Source organism: Oncorhynchus nerka, linkage group LG15 (assembly GCF_034236695.1).
Source record: "Oncorhynchus nerka isolate Pitt River linkage group LG15, Oner_Uvic_2.0, whole genome shotgun sequence".
Taxonomy (NCBI): Eukaryota; Metazoa; Chordata; class Actinopteri; order Salmoniformes; family Salmonidae; genus Oncorhynchus; species Oncorhynchus nerka.
This window is the reverse complement of record NC_088410.1, coordinates 88,269,238-88,283,825: the sequence shown is the minus strand read 5'-3', so window position 1 is coordinate 88,283,825 and position 14,588 is coordinate 88,269,238.

Below are 14,588 nucleotides of genomic sequence, written 5' to 3'. Positions count from 1 at the left end.
TATGTTGTGTAGTAAGCTGTTAGTAGCCCATGTGCCTCACCCTAACAATTTGATCCCCGTCCCCATCTTAGCTTAGCCTACTGTTCTAAATTGGTGGTGCACACATAGCCTATAGAGCTTTCATTGTCTGCTTATTTGCCACCTTTATTTATCCTACGGTTCTGACTTTGTGTACAGGAATAATACTGTAAGAGCGGCCCATGTTCTGAATTCTGTCACTGTACATTTCAAAAGTGCTGAATAAATAGCTATATTCACTACGCCTGTCCTAGCTCGCTCATTAATGTATTTTTCGAAATTACAGATTGCCTCTTATCTGCTCGTCATTCCCTTTTACCATAGTTTATAGGTACATCTCAATTATCCGTAGAAACCACATTTGTTAAAGCAAGTCAGCCATATCAGCTATGTTTTAAAAAAAAGGCAGTAAAAGAGACTGAATGAACTGTTTCGTTGCCTGACAAGGGTCCGCTGATAACCAGGTGTAGCGGTGGTAAGGAGTCACTCCATGGTGCTGAATAGAAAGCTCTTATGTGGGACAGCTTTATGTAGTCCTAACAGTTTGTGGGCACCGTTTATCGCCGTTATAGTGCAATGAATGTATTGTTTAGTGTTGTGTTGGGTTGTGTAGGGGAGTGGCTTTGCTGGCATGCATAAAAAACAAAACATTTGCCCCACCAAGATTTACATGCTAAAATCACCACTGCCCCCAGCACAAGGTGCACCTGTGTAATAATCATGCTGTTTAATAAGCTTCTTGATATGCCACACCTGTCAGGTGGATGGATTATCTTGGCAATTGAGAAATGCTCACTAGTGGGGATGTAAACACATTTGTGCACAACATTTTAGAGAAATAATTGTTTTGTATGCATGGAACATTTCTGGGATCTTTTATTTCAGCTCATGAAACATGGGAACAGCGCTTTAAATGTTGCGTTCATATTTTTTGTTCAGTATAAATAACATTAGTGAATTTTTTTCAGCTATTACTATTTGTAGAAAACATTGTTTTTTTCTCTCTCTCTCTATCTACATATATATACATATATATATATATACAGTATATATATGTGTGTGTGTATACAAACAGTATGGAATGTTCACTCAGTAAGTATCAAAGACCCAAATATGACAATTCACAAATGCATGTTGCGAAACCCTAACCCTAACCCCACTAACATTTCAAAGCTACCACTTCACTGCCTGAAAGCTGTGCCTAAGTCAACCCCATGTGACGTGGATGATATATGAATAATGATTGACACCATCCATATTTCTATTTTCAGAGCCTATACTGTATTTATTAATCATTGCAGTGGCTATAGTAGGCTGTGAAGGAAAGTGCAATCACTTGTTTAATGAGATAAGTGAAAAATGACAGTGCTATGCAGAGTACACTCTGAACAAAGGTAAACATTCTAGAACCGAGAGGATCGCACTTGGAGTTTAATGAAAGACAACTCATGCATAGCGGAACACCCAAACCTTCTGTTGGGATGCATTCTGAAACTTCAGAATGCATCCCAACAGAAGGTTTGCGTGTTAGAGTTTCAGAATGCATCCTAACAGAAGGTTTGCATGTTAAAGTTTCAGAATGCATCCTAACAGAAGGTTTGCATGTTAGAGTTTCAGAATGCATCCCAACAGAAGGTTTGCATGTTAGAGTTTCAGAATGCATCCCAACAGAAGGTGTGCGTGCTACAGTTTCAGAATGCATCCTGACAGAAGGTGTGCGTGCTATAGTTTCAGAATGCATCCCAACAGAAGGTGTGCGTGCTACAGTTTCAGAATGCATCCCAACAGAAGGTTTGCATGTTAGAGTTTCAGAATGCATCCCAACAGAAGGTGTGCGTGCTACAGTTTCAGAATGCATCCTGACAGAAGGTGTGCGTGCTACAGTTTCAGAATGCATCCTGACAGAAGGTGTGCGTGCTACAGTTTCAGAATGCATCCCAACAGAAGGTTTGCGTGCTACAGTTTCAGAATGCATCCTGACAGAAGGTGTGCGTGCTACAGTTTCAGAATGCATCCCAACAGAAGGTTTGCGTGCTACAGTTTCAGAATGCATCCCAACAGAAGGTTTGCGTGCTAGTTTCAGAATGCATCCTGACAGAAGGATGCATTCTGAAACTCTAGTGTGGAATTGCACCATGCTGTATGAGTGCTCTTCTTGACTCTCTCTCTCTCTCTCTCTCTCTCTCTCTCTCTCTCTCTCTCAAATGTAATTGTAATACATTGTCAACTTGTATCTACTGTAGCTCTTTTCATTACATGTGTTTCTTTTGCCAACACAGATACAGTAGATGGTAGTCTGCCTTCTGTGCTTTCACATTACCACACACACACACACACACACACACACACACACACACACACACACATCAATATCATTAGTCCCTAACGTAACCATCTGTTCTTCTGTAAATTTCTTATGCATAAACTGCTAACCAATTCTTGGCAAAAAGCCTTCACTCTGAGCTTCACATGCATCACAGCTAATTAATGACTTACCTGGGAGAGAACATGAATTGATATTTTGTGTGAGTCTTATGGGAAATTAAAAAATGCCTAACAACCCTGACTCACACCAAGTGGAGAGTGCTACCATTGCCTTTCTGGACATTGTCATGACACCGCAGACAGTACTGCCAGTGTACATACTAATTGTCACAGGAGGAAGTAGCCGCTACGCCACCTTGTTTAATGAGGTGAGGTACAATTAAACATGAAATAACAAAAACACAAGTTCTTCACATCAGGGGTGGAGCATGAAAATTACAAGACATATTGCTATAGAAATATTTTATTTACTGCAAGGTAATGAGAAGCAGACAAGCAGTAATGTGATCAATGAATTATCAATAAATAATAGGAGCGCTCCACATATCTCAAACGTCATCACATCTCAAACATCATCACATCTGAAACGTCATCACATCTCAAACGTCATCACATCTCAAACGTCATCACATCTCAAACCTCATCACATCTCAAACATCATCACATCTCAAACGTCATCACATCTGAAACGTCATCACCTCTCAAACGTCATCACATCTCAAACATCATCACATCTGAAACGTCATCACATCTCAAACGTCATCACATCTCAACCGTCCTCACATCTCAAACATCATCACATCTCAAACGTCATCACATCTGAAACGTCATCACCTCTCAAACGTCATCACATCTCAAACGTCATCACATCTCAACCATCCTCACATCTCAAACTTCATCACATCTCAAACATCATCACATCTCAAACGTCATCACATCTCAAACGTCATCACATCTCAACCGTCCTCACATCTCAAATGTCCTCACATCTCAAACATCCTCACATCTCAAACATCAGATCTCAGATTTGCTGCATATACAGTGCACTCGGAACATATTCAGACCCATTCACTTTTTCCACATTTGGTTACATTACAGCATTATGCTAACATTTAAAACATTTTTTTTAACTAGGCAAGTCAGTTAAGAACAAAAAAACATTGATTATATAAATAAAAAAATCCTCATCAATCTACACACAATAACCCATAATGGCAAAGTGAAAACAGGATTTTAGACATTTTTGTAAATGTATTAAAAATAGAAAACAGATACCTTATTTACATAAGTATTCAGACTCTTTGCTATGAGACTCGAAATTGAGCTCAGGTGTATCCTATTTCCATTGATCATCCTTGAGATGTTTATACAACTTGATTGGAATCCACCTGTGATAAATTCCATTGATTGGACATGATTTGGAAAGGCACACCTGTCTGTGGAAAGGCCCACAGTTGACAGTGCATGTAAGAGCAAAAACCAAGCCATGAGGTCGAAGGAATTGCCTATAGAGCGCCGAGATAGGATTGTGTGGGGGCACGGATCTGGGGTAAGGGTACCAAAACATTTCTGCAGCATTGAAGGTCCCCAAGAACACAGTGGCCTCCATCATTATAAAATGGAAGAAGTTTGGAAACACCAAAACTCTTCCTAGAGCTGGCCGCCTGGCCAAACTGAGCAATCAGGGGAGAAGGGCGTTGGTCACTCTGACAGAGTTCCTCTGTGGAGATGGGAGAAACTTCCAGAAGGACAACCATCTCTGCAGCAATAAGGCCTTTATGGTAGAGTGGCCAGACGGAAGCCACTCCTCAGTAAAAGGCACATGACAGCCCGCTTGGAGTTTGCCAAAGGGCACCTACAGTAAAGGACTCTCAGAGCATGAAAAACAAGATTCTCTGGTTTGATGAAACTCTTCGCCTGAATGCCAAGTGTCACGTAGGGAGGAAACCTGGCACCATTCCTACGGTGAAGCATGATGGTGGCAGCATCATGCTGTGGGATGTTTTTCAGAAGGCAGGGACTGGGGGACTACTCAGAATTTGAGGGAAAGATGAACGGAGCAAAGTACAGAGAGATCCTTGATGAAAACCTGCTCTCTTTGAAAACCTTATTTTGAATGTTTCTTATTCACAGCACACTTCACACTGGTTGACAAGAGATCCTCAGGGATCAAATCAAATCATATTTGATTTGTCACATGCGCCGCATACATGAAATGCTTACTTACAAGCCCCCCAACCAACAATGCAGTTCAAGAAATAGAGTTAAGAAAATATTTATTGACTAGAGCGTTTTTTCCCCTCTGGTTGCACATGTGACATGCTGGTAGAAATGAAGTAATACCGATTTAAGTTTGCCTGCATGAAAGTCCCCGACCACTATGAGTGCCGCTTCTGGATGAGGATTTTCTTGTTTGCTGATGGCCTTATACAGCTCGTTGAGTGCGGTCTTAGTGCCAGCATCGATTTGTGGTGGTAAATAGACAGCTACGAAAAATATAGATGAAAACTCTCTTGGTAGATAGTGTTTACAGCTTATCATGAGGTACTCTAGCTCAGGCGAGCAATACCTCAAGACCGCTTTAATATTGTGCACCAGCTGTTATTGAAAAATAGACACACACCACCACCCCTCGTCTTACCAGACGTAGCTGTTCTGTCCTACGGAACGATATTGATTGTCATATAGGATACATATCTTAGGAAACCATGGGTTCGTAGAAAATGTTTTGCTCTGCATATCATTCAGCAATTGTACTGTAAGATTGATATAATGTAAAGTTCTTGACATGTCTGAACAACCTGGACTCGGGTAGACTGTAAATGTAAATCCGGGACGCTCCAATTAGTATTATATTTTACCTCCAGGGATGTATTGTTGCCATAGTGCGGTGGAGCGGCGCTCCCTCACTTTTTTCAATTTGAGAATACAGAGCTTGTAAAAAATATTCCGGGAAAATGTATTCTGGTAAATTCGAAATAAAGTATATTTCATTACCATTCCATGAAAACGATAGACTGACAAAATAAATAAATATGTAGGCTATAGCAGCCTATACGTGGGTAAATGTTGGTTTCTTCCCTGTCTTCTCTCTCTCTGAAGGTGGCACAAATGATGAGTAACTGCAGACATGTGTGCAGAGCCCCGTCGGTCGGAGGCGTGACCACTTTGAGCATGCCAAACCAGACAGAACAGCCACAGACAGAAAACTCTACCAAGGGTTGCTAAAACGGATGTCCTCAAAACATTTAGTTATGGACTTGGGGCTCATGTAAGGCTACGACGCATTTGAACTCGGACTACTGTCTGAGTGCTTATCTTATAGAAACGTACCACCTCTATTGCATATACAGACAAACTGATCCACTGCATGAACCTTATCATCACACTAACGAGATCTAGGATCCAAATTCACTGTGTGTCTGCCTTGATGTTCACAAACCTCCACGGGACCCCTCTTGGGCAGTGGAACCCATATATCACAATTTAAAGGGCGCTTTAAAAATAACCCTCATCAAGATCTGTTGCCTACACCTAATAGTCCTACTCTTCACTTATTATTACAATAAGTGATGAGTTATTACAAATAGAAGATTCACTTCTCACAGTGGTGCCAGTTTAGTCAAGTTAAATCAAAGCTGAATCAATCTCTTGCAAGATCACATTGATGAATTAGCATTTTACATATCAGAACCAAATATAAAAGTGTACAGGCTACTGTAGCAGTAGGCCTATAATACAGTATGTTACACCAAAAACACCTCAGTAGATTTCTTATCTGAAGCTGAATGGTCACATTTAATTCCTCATGCTGTCAAAATGTCACGCCTGCTCCCGGTCCCCAGCATTACGCACTCCTGCCACCAACAGTACTCACTCCTGCCACCAACAGTACTCACTCCTGCCACCAACAGTACTCACACCTGCCTTTCCCCGTCACATGCATCAGCGTATTATTGGACTCACCTGGACTCAATCACCTGTTCATTACCTCCCCATTATTTGTCAGTTCCCCATTTCTGTTCGACGCTGCTGCATTGATTGTTGATTGTCGCTGTGTATCCGTGTGTTGACGGTGCTCCTGTCTTGTTTCCAATTAAATGTCATTTACAGTAACAGCGCGTGCAATTAGGAAGGATAGGCTTTGATTGAAACTAAATACAAGAAAGGCTAATATTTTGTTAACACCATCTGCTTCAATTCGCCCACGAAACAGTCATTCAAGAAGATCTAAATGCATATTTACATGAAACTGCTTGAGATCAGGTGATTGGCATGCGGACAGAGTTTGGACATTTCACTGGTAAAACGTGAAGAGTTATCATTCATGATTGACAGTGGTGATAGCCTATTTTTAAACGAGGTATGCCTGACTTCGTTTTGTGGGTATTAAAAATAGAAAAACGTGTGGGCTTAGGAAGACGTTGCAATTGGAGAATGCATTTTATCCATAGGCCTATTCTACAACGATATTCAATAGTCTACACCTCTCTGTACAAACTGATTGAGAAATGATAACATCATGAAAAAAATAGCACTACACCACCGTTTACGTAATTAGCAACTTTTCAAATACTTAATTAGGTTTTACTATGTTACGTCTAGTCTAGGAGACCAGGACTGAATGGTGATGACTATTCTAGATTTTGTCTTCGGGATCCAAATGAACCATATGGAACTGAAGGGTGAGATGTTAGACACCAACTGTGTTTCACTGTAAACACCGAACAAGGGAATGTTTTCACATCTATTCTAACCAATTATTCTGAATTATCACCAGTTATTATCCAATTATCCAGTTATTATAAAATGTTTTAAATCAAATGATTCTGAATATAAATGTAGTCAGGAGAGATGGGAGTCAGAAGGAACGGTAGTGTTACAGTAGAGATACTATGTTTGGGAACGTCTTTCCAACATGTTACATGAGCCTCCTCCTGTGTGATTCCGTGGAGCCAAATGACTAGGACTTAAAGACAGCAATACCATCCAGCCAGTCAGCATATCCAGTAACCCTCTTCCACCTCCCTTATCCTCACCTCCTCTCTCTACCAACAATACAGCATAATCTAAAACACAGCCCCAGGTGGTTGCAGAAGTCACTCTACATCCATATCATGACAATGCTGCTTCCTTTTTCCCAGTGGCAGTGACCTTATGGATTCCCTGTGATCTGTAGTGAAAAGACAGCCGGCCCAGCGCTAACATTGACAGGACTACAAAGCCAGCCAACCATAGCTTAATCCATTCTAGCTGTAGTCACATGGTCTGGCTGAGTAGGTTATTTTAGATGTTGAACCTCCCTCGACTTCCGTATCCATGATTGTTTTATCATTCAGCCTATTAGCACACTAGGTACTGTAGCGTGCGTGGGTTTTTAGACAACTGGCATAACCACAACATGCTCATCGCAGGCTGTACCGTTAAGTTAAGAGCAGAGAACTTGATTACAATGTTCAAATCCTAAATTCCTTTTGGAAAGGATCCACACAAGATTAGGAGTTACAGTTGACTCAAATCACTTGGGCTTGCATTTCTCACAAATTATTACATTTAATATTGTAAAGTTTATTGTGGAGGTCCGAAATGTCTCATAGGTCATAGATTAATTGATTGCTAATTAGTCATGTTAGGGCTAGCCATCACTGTGTGGTTACATCCTTGATCACATCTATTTAAAAAGGTCTGTTCCCATAACAGTCCAGTGTTCCAGCATAAACCACACATTTATGTATAGCTATTGTGAAATCTTTCTACTAACCCTTGAGTTTTTGAATGGTTGAGTAGCACTAAATATACACACAGTCAAAACTTGATGTGCAATGACTGAATTCAAAATGGATTAACTAGATTGTTTTCTCAGCCATCTACACACGATACCTCATAATTAAAAAGTGAAAACACGTTTTTCAACATTTTTGCAGATGTATTGAAAATGAAATATCTAATTTACAAAAGTACTCGCACCCCTGAGTCAAGACATTGTAGTAGAACCTTTGGCAGGAATTACAGCTGTGAGTCTTTCTGTGTAAGTCTCTAACACCATGCCCAGACTGGACGGCGCGTGGGCCATCGTGCGTAAATTGATTTTGTCCCCCGACACCAAACGAAATCACGACATGCAGGTTGAAATCTCAAAACAAACTCTGAACCAATTATATTAATTTGGGGACAGGTTGAAAAGCGTTAAACAGTTATGGCAATTTAGCTAGCTAGCTTGCAGTTGCTAGCTAATTTGTTCTTTTTAGCTAGCTTGCTGTTGCTAGCTAATTTGTCCTGGGATATAAATGTTAAGTTGTTATTTTACCTGAAATGCACAAGGTCCTCTACTCTGACAATGAATCCACATATAAAACAGTCAACCGAATCATTTCTAGTCATCTCTCCTCCTTCCAGGCTATTTCTTCTTTGGACTTTATATGGTGATTGGGATCTAACTTTCATAGTATTACCACGACCGACCGACCGACCTCACTTCATCTTTCAATCAGCCATGTGGGTATAACCAATGAGGAGATGGCAAGTGGGTATCTGCTTCTATGAACCAATGAGGAGAGGCAGGACTTGCACCTTCATTGTCACAAATAAAACTGACTTCTATTTTAGCTTTTGGCAATGCAGACTTGTTGCAAACAAGATGCATATTTTGGAATATTTTTATTTTGTACAGGCTTCCTTCTTTTCACTCTGTCAATGAAGATAGTATTGTGGAGTAACTACAATGTTGTTGATCCATCCTCAATTTGATCATATCACTGCCAGTGGTGGAAAAAGAACCCAATTCATAGAAAAGTAAAAGTGAAAGTCACCCAGTAAAATACTACTTGAATTAAAGTATTTGTTTTTATAATTGTATTTATTTTTATTTAAGGATAACCAGGGGCCCGTTCCAGATAAGAGGCTGTAGGGATGACCAGGGATGTTCTTTTGATAAGTGTGTGAATTAGACCACTTTATTGTCCTGCTAATAATTCTAAATGTAATGAGTACTTTTGGGTGTCAGGGAAAATGTATGGAGTAAAAAGTACATAGTAAAGTAAAGTACAGATACCCAAAAAAACGATTTAAGTAGTACTTTTACTTAAGTACTTTTCACCACTGCACAGCCATTAAACTCTGTAACTGTTTTTAAGCCAATTTTGGCCTCATGGTGAAATCCCTGAGCTGTTTCCTTCCTCTCCGGGAATTGAGTAAGGAAGGACGCCTGTATCTTTGTAGTGCCTGGGTTTATTGGTCCATCCAAAGTATAATTAATAACTTCACCATGATCAAATGGATAGTCAATTTCTGCTTTTTAAAATTTGAAGCATCTACCAATTGGTACCCTTCTTTGTGAGGCATTAGAGAACCTTGTGGTTGAATATGTGTTTGAAATTCACCGCTTGACTGGGGGACCTTACAGATCATTTTATGTGTGGGGTACAGAGATGTGGTCATTCAAAACTCATGTTAAACACTATTATGTGAAATGTTAAGCACATTTTTACTCCTGAACTTATTTAGACTTGTATACTTATTGACTCAAGACATTTCATATTTTAATTTATTACTAATTTGTAAAAAAAAAAATTAAAATTAAAAATTAAAAATCTGAACAAAATCTACATTTTATAAATGTTAAATGCAGGCTGTAACACAACAAAATGTGGAAAAAGTCAAGGGGTGTGAATAGTTTCTGAAGGCACTGTATGTAGTAGACTGCAGGTAGCTGAGTGTGTTGCTGGTAGGCTAGACTCAGTGCTTCTGGTTCCCTTGTACAGATGGAGGGGAGTGCCCCAGGTAACAGGAGAACAGGAGACAGAGCCAAGGATATGAAACACAGATGACCAGCCTCCCACAGGATGGGATTCAGGGATATGTGAGATCTGCGCTACAATAGATAATTAGTTTGGAACATCTGTTAGAGGAGGTTCCCCAGTACCTCAGTTGGAAAATAATCTTAAATCACTCTATGGCTGTGGTAACCATGGTGAGCTTTTCTTATTTATTTTGATTAATTGTTTGTGCTCATCATCAAGGTCCACTTGTTTACATGTACAGTAATACCATATGGTTATGATAGGGTGGCAAGCTGCCTGAAGTGTTTTACAAGTAGTTCAAGAAGTTCAATGTCATTAAAAAATATATATCTGATGAAGAATCAAACAAGAGAGAAACAAATTAAACATTCTACAAGCCCCAATTTTCTTCCAGACCTTATCTTCCCTTAAAAGTATCTCTCGTTTCACCCCTCTAATAAAACAGCATTTTTAAAATGAACTGTGGAGGTGATATAATCTTCTACCAGAGTCGATTTTGTTTGAAATGTGGACACATGCTATCTCTGCAAATTACATCAAAAGCAAGAACAGATATCTTCTCAGATCCCTGCCAAGCTTATGTAACGAGAGCCTGGCCGTCTGTATTGGAGGGAAGACGCTGTGCACACTGCAGTGTTCAGTCAGGGAGAACCAGCATGGAGCTATAGCTTCAAGTTGCACTGCTTCCCTGTGATTTCAGTCTCCAATTGAATAGCTACACATCAGCCTGACTGACCATGCCAGTGATGATAACAAACAAAAACAACTTGTCTATGACTGAATCAGGTGAGAGAACATTTGATGAGATACATTTTCAGTTTGTTCTAATCGTCATCAATCTTCTGCCATTTTCTAAATGATGGGCCATTGACCTCATCAAAGGGTAACTTTGGAAATTAATCTTTAATTTCCCCAGAATCGTTAACTGCCTCATTGGACCCAACCCAAATCATGCTACGGTAACTTGTCCAAATGCACACGCATCAAAAAAATGGGGCCAAGGATGGAAAAAAGACAGAAATACATCAATGTCATTTCGTGCCTCTCTCCCTCTCCCTCTCCCTCACTCTCTCTCCCTCCCGCTCTCTCTTTCCCTCTCCCTCCCTCTCTCTTTCCTGCTCTCCCTCCCTCCCTCTTTCCTGCTCTCTCTACCCCTCTCGCTCTCCCCCTCCCTCTCTCTCTTTCCCTCTCACTCCCTGTCTTGTTCTCCCTCTCTCCCCTCCCTTACTCCATCTCTCCCCCTCCCTCTCTATTTTCCTTCCCCTCCTTCTCTCTCTCTCTCCCCCTCCCACCCTCTTTCCCTCTCTCTCTCCCTCTCTTCCTCTTGCCCCGTCCTGATAGGCATTAGCTCTTTCAAGTCTCACTCCCATTAACCTGTTCACAGGTTGCAAGGAGAGGAGTGTTACTTTCTTATTTTCTGTCCTCGTCCCCTATCTCTCTCTGATCTCTCCCACTTTCCATCTGTCTCAGTAACCATCACAAAATATAATTTCCTTTTTAAATTACAGCAGGCCCTTTGTTATGACCCCTGGGCATTGTGATAATGCAGTGTGGGAGTGGAGAGAGTCTATGATGAGGATTCCTAACAGAAACAGACGAGTTGGCCAGCACTAATGCCAGACTGACAGACAACAGTATATTCGGACACAAGGATACGGGACCTCTACAGTAACACAATGGGAGGGAAAGGCTCCATTGAACCTAGTTGGACAGATTCATACATTCATTATGTGTCATGGAAAGGGCAAAATCGATGAGTGAGGGCCTGTATAATCAGCTGTCACCTACTTCCTCCTGAATCCATCATTAGTGTACGCAAGGAGAGGAGTTGTCCAGAGCAGGTAGAGAAAATCATTTGAAAGGGGGAACATACAGTGTGAATAACTGACTGGATGTAGCTGCTTGAGGGCCATGTTGTGTGATACACACGATGAATAGCCTCAGTCCAGGCAAGCGTGAGGAACATGAAGAGGAGGAAGTGTCAGGTACAGGCATACAGGAATAGTTTGATATTAAAATGCCAGCCGCTATGCCTTGGCCCCGAGCACAATAATCCCATTGTGCTGCAGGTCATAGCAGAGAGAGAAGTGGAGCTGCCTCACTTCAAACTAAATTGCTTATTCTGACGAGAAGAACACAAAACAACCATCAGAATAACATCAAATTCCCACCTAAAGTGAATTAGGGAAAACATCCAATTTAGATGATATGGGGAAGACATGGTGAGATATTGAGAATGGAGAGAGAGGCCAAACAATTAGATCAACATGTAGGAGGAACTTTCTTCACAGGCAGACTTCTACAGTTCATCTCAAGTGTTTTCAAGATCCAATGGTTTTTCATTACACTCAGTCAGATTTCATTACGAGGTGAGAAAATCTAATTTTGTTCCATGTATCTGACAGTTTTTCAGACTAATTCATCCTGTCAAGGTGCAGCCTCAACAAACTCACCAGATGGTGTTTATGTGTGCTGGAGCTAGTGTTTCTTGTTCATGTGTCTCTTAAAGTCAAGTGCGGTAGTTAGCTACTAGTTACTTAGCTACTAGTTACTTAGCTATTCGTTTTTCTGTTTATAAATGAGGTCTTCTCCTTCATAAGCCTATTTAATCAACAGAGCTTCCTCTGTCCCTGTTCTGAAATTCAATAATATATGTTTTTGGAGATCTCCATGCGTATTGGGCTGATGAACATACACGAAAGGTACTGCTATAATAGTGATAGTACTGCAATCATATTCAGACAGGCCTAAGAAAGTAAACAGTATTACGCTACACTCGCATTAACATCTGCTAACCATGTGTATGTGACAAATACCATTTGATTTGATTTAGTAAGCCTAAGCCTAAGCCTAAACCTAAGCCTAAACTCAACTATCCAGCTGTGCACTGGACTATGCTGTTAACAACATAGTAAGCCTTATCTTCTTAAATGTAGGATCTCTTAAACATATGACACATTTGACCATTTAGACATCGTTGCAGACAAAGGACATCCATTCATAGCAAAAGCTCAGCAAATTCTGCAGTGAATATGGCACAAACAAAAACTCCACTCCTCTAGTCAGATTTTTATTTTCTGTGACAAGGTTACCGGCTTGAGAACTCTTGAGTGTCTTTTCGAAATGTCAATAACATTCTTAGATTCAAGCTGTGGTTTTCAAAACACCCTGAAATTATTTCTTGCTCTCAAGCTTTCGTTGAAAGCCTTTTATGCCTTGATATGCAAAACCCAGAGGATTCATTTGTGAAAAGGCTTTCCAGTGTTAATAGAATATTAGAGCACATAAAGGTAAATCACTGAAGGATTGTTTTTTAATACGTCCGGGATGTCATAGTGCAGAACAGGTTCATTCTGCTATCCAAGGGTAGATTCAAATCATTGTTAGTAGATTGAAAGGGCCTTTCTCTGGGACCGGTTTCATGTGTCCTCTTTCTCTTCTACCGAACGCCACAGTGGGATGCCGTCTGATTAATCTTAATGAATTATGGAAATTGCCTTTATCTCAAATAATTTAGGAATGTTTCTGTATTGTTTTATTAATGCACTTTTGAATTACTCTGTATAATCACGTAGCCCTTCTCTGCGCCGTTCAGTGTTTGTTCTTCATTGCGAGCTCTTTATAAAATCCTTGGTGGTCTCTGGCGTATTGCATGCATGAACAAGATATTAGTCATTACTGTAATTGAATGATTTCTAACCAAACAAGAGTCAACCTGGATCACTAAACGTACCACCCCGTATCGCTCTATTCCCCGCGGTCTGGTCTTTGAGAGCATGTCTCGCCTAAAATGTATACTTCATTAATTGTGTCCATCATCCGGAGAATCCTGTGGTGAATATACTGTTTCAACTGACAGACAAAATATGAAATGCCCTAACTGAAGCCCCTGAAGAGAGTCTGGAAATGCTGTATTGTGTTGCATTATGATAAAGGGCTTTTTGGTTTCCATAAATACCAGTAGGTCTACTGGAAAAGATGATGTGCAGTAAGGTAAAAAATACACTGTGAGTTTCTCTTCACACTGACTAAATGAACTTGATGGAGCTACTTTTAGCAACAGATGAGCTGCATTCTTACACATACAGAAATTAATGAATGTAAATAAAAATGAGTTACTGAAACATTGAATAGCAAAATGGCACAAAGAACTTATTTAATTTCAGGTGTAATTTTTGTGTAGGTGAATACTTGAGTTAAATGAGTGATAGCCTGTAACAGACAATTGTCTGGCCGTGAAGACGGCTGAGAACAAATAGAGATTAAGCATCTGCTCTAAAGTATAGTTATATAAACGCAACATGCAACAATTTCAAAGATTTTTGCTGAGTTACAGTTCATATAAGGAAATCAGTCAATTTAAATAAATCTATTAGACCCTAATCTATGGTTTTCACATGACTCGGCAAGGGCGCAGTAGGGAGCCATGCCCAGCTAATCAGAATG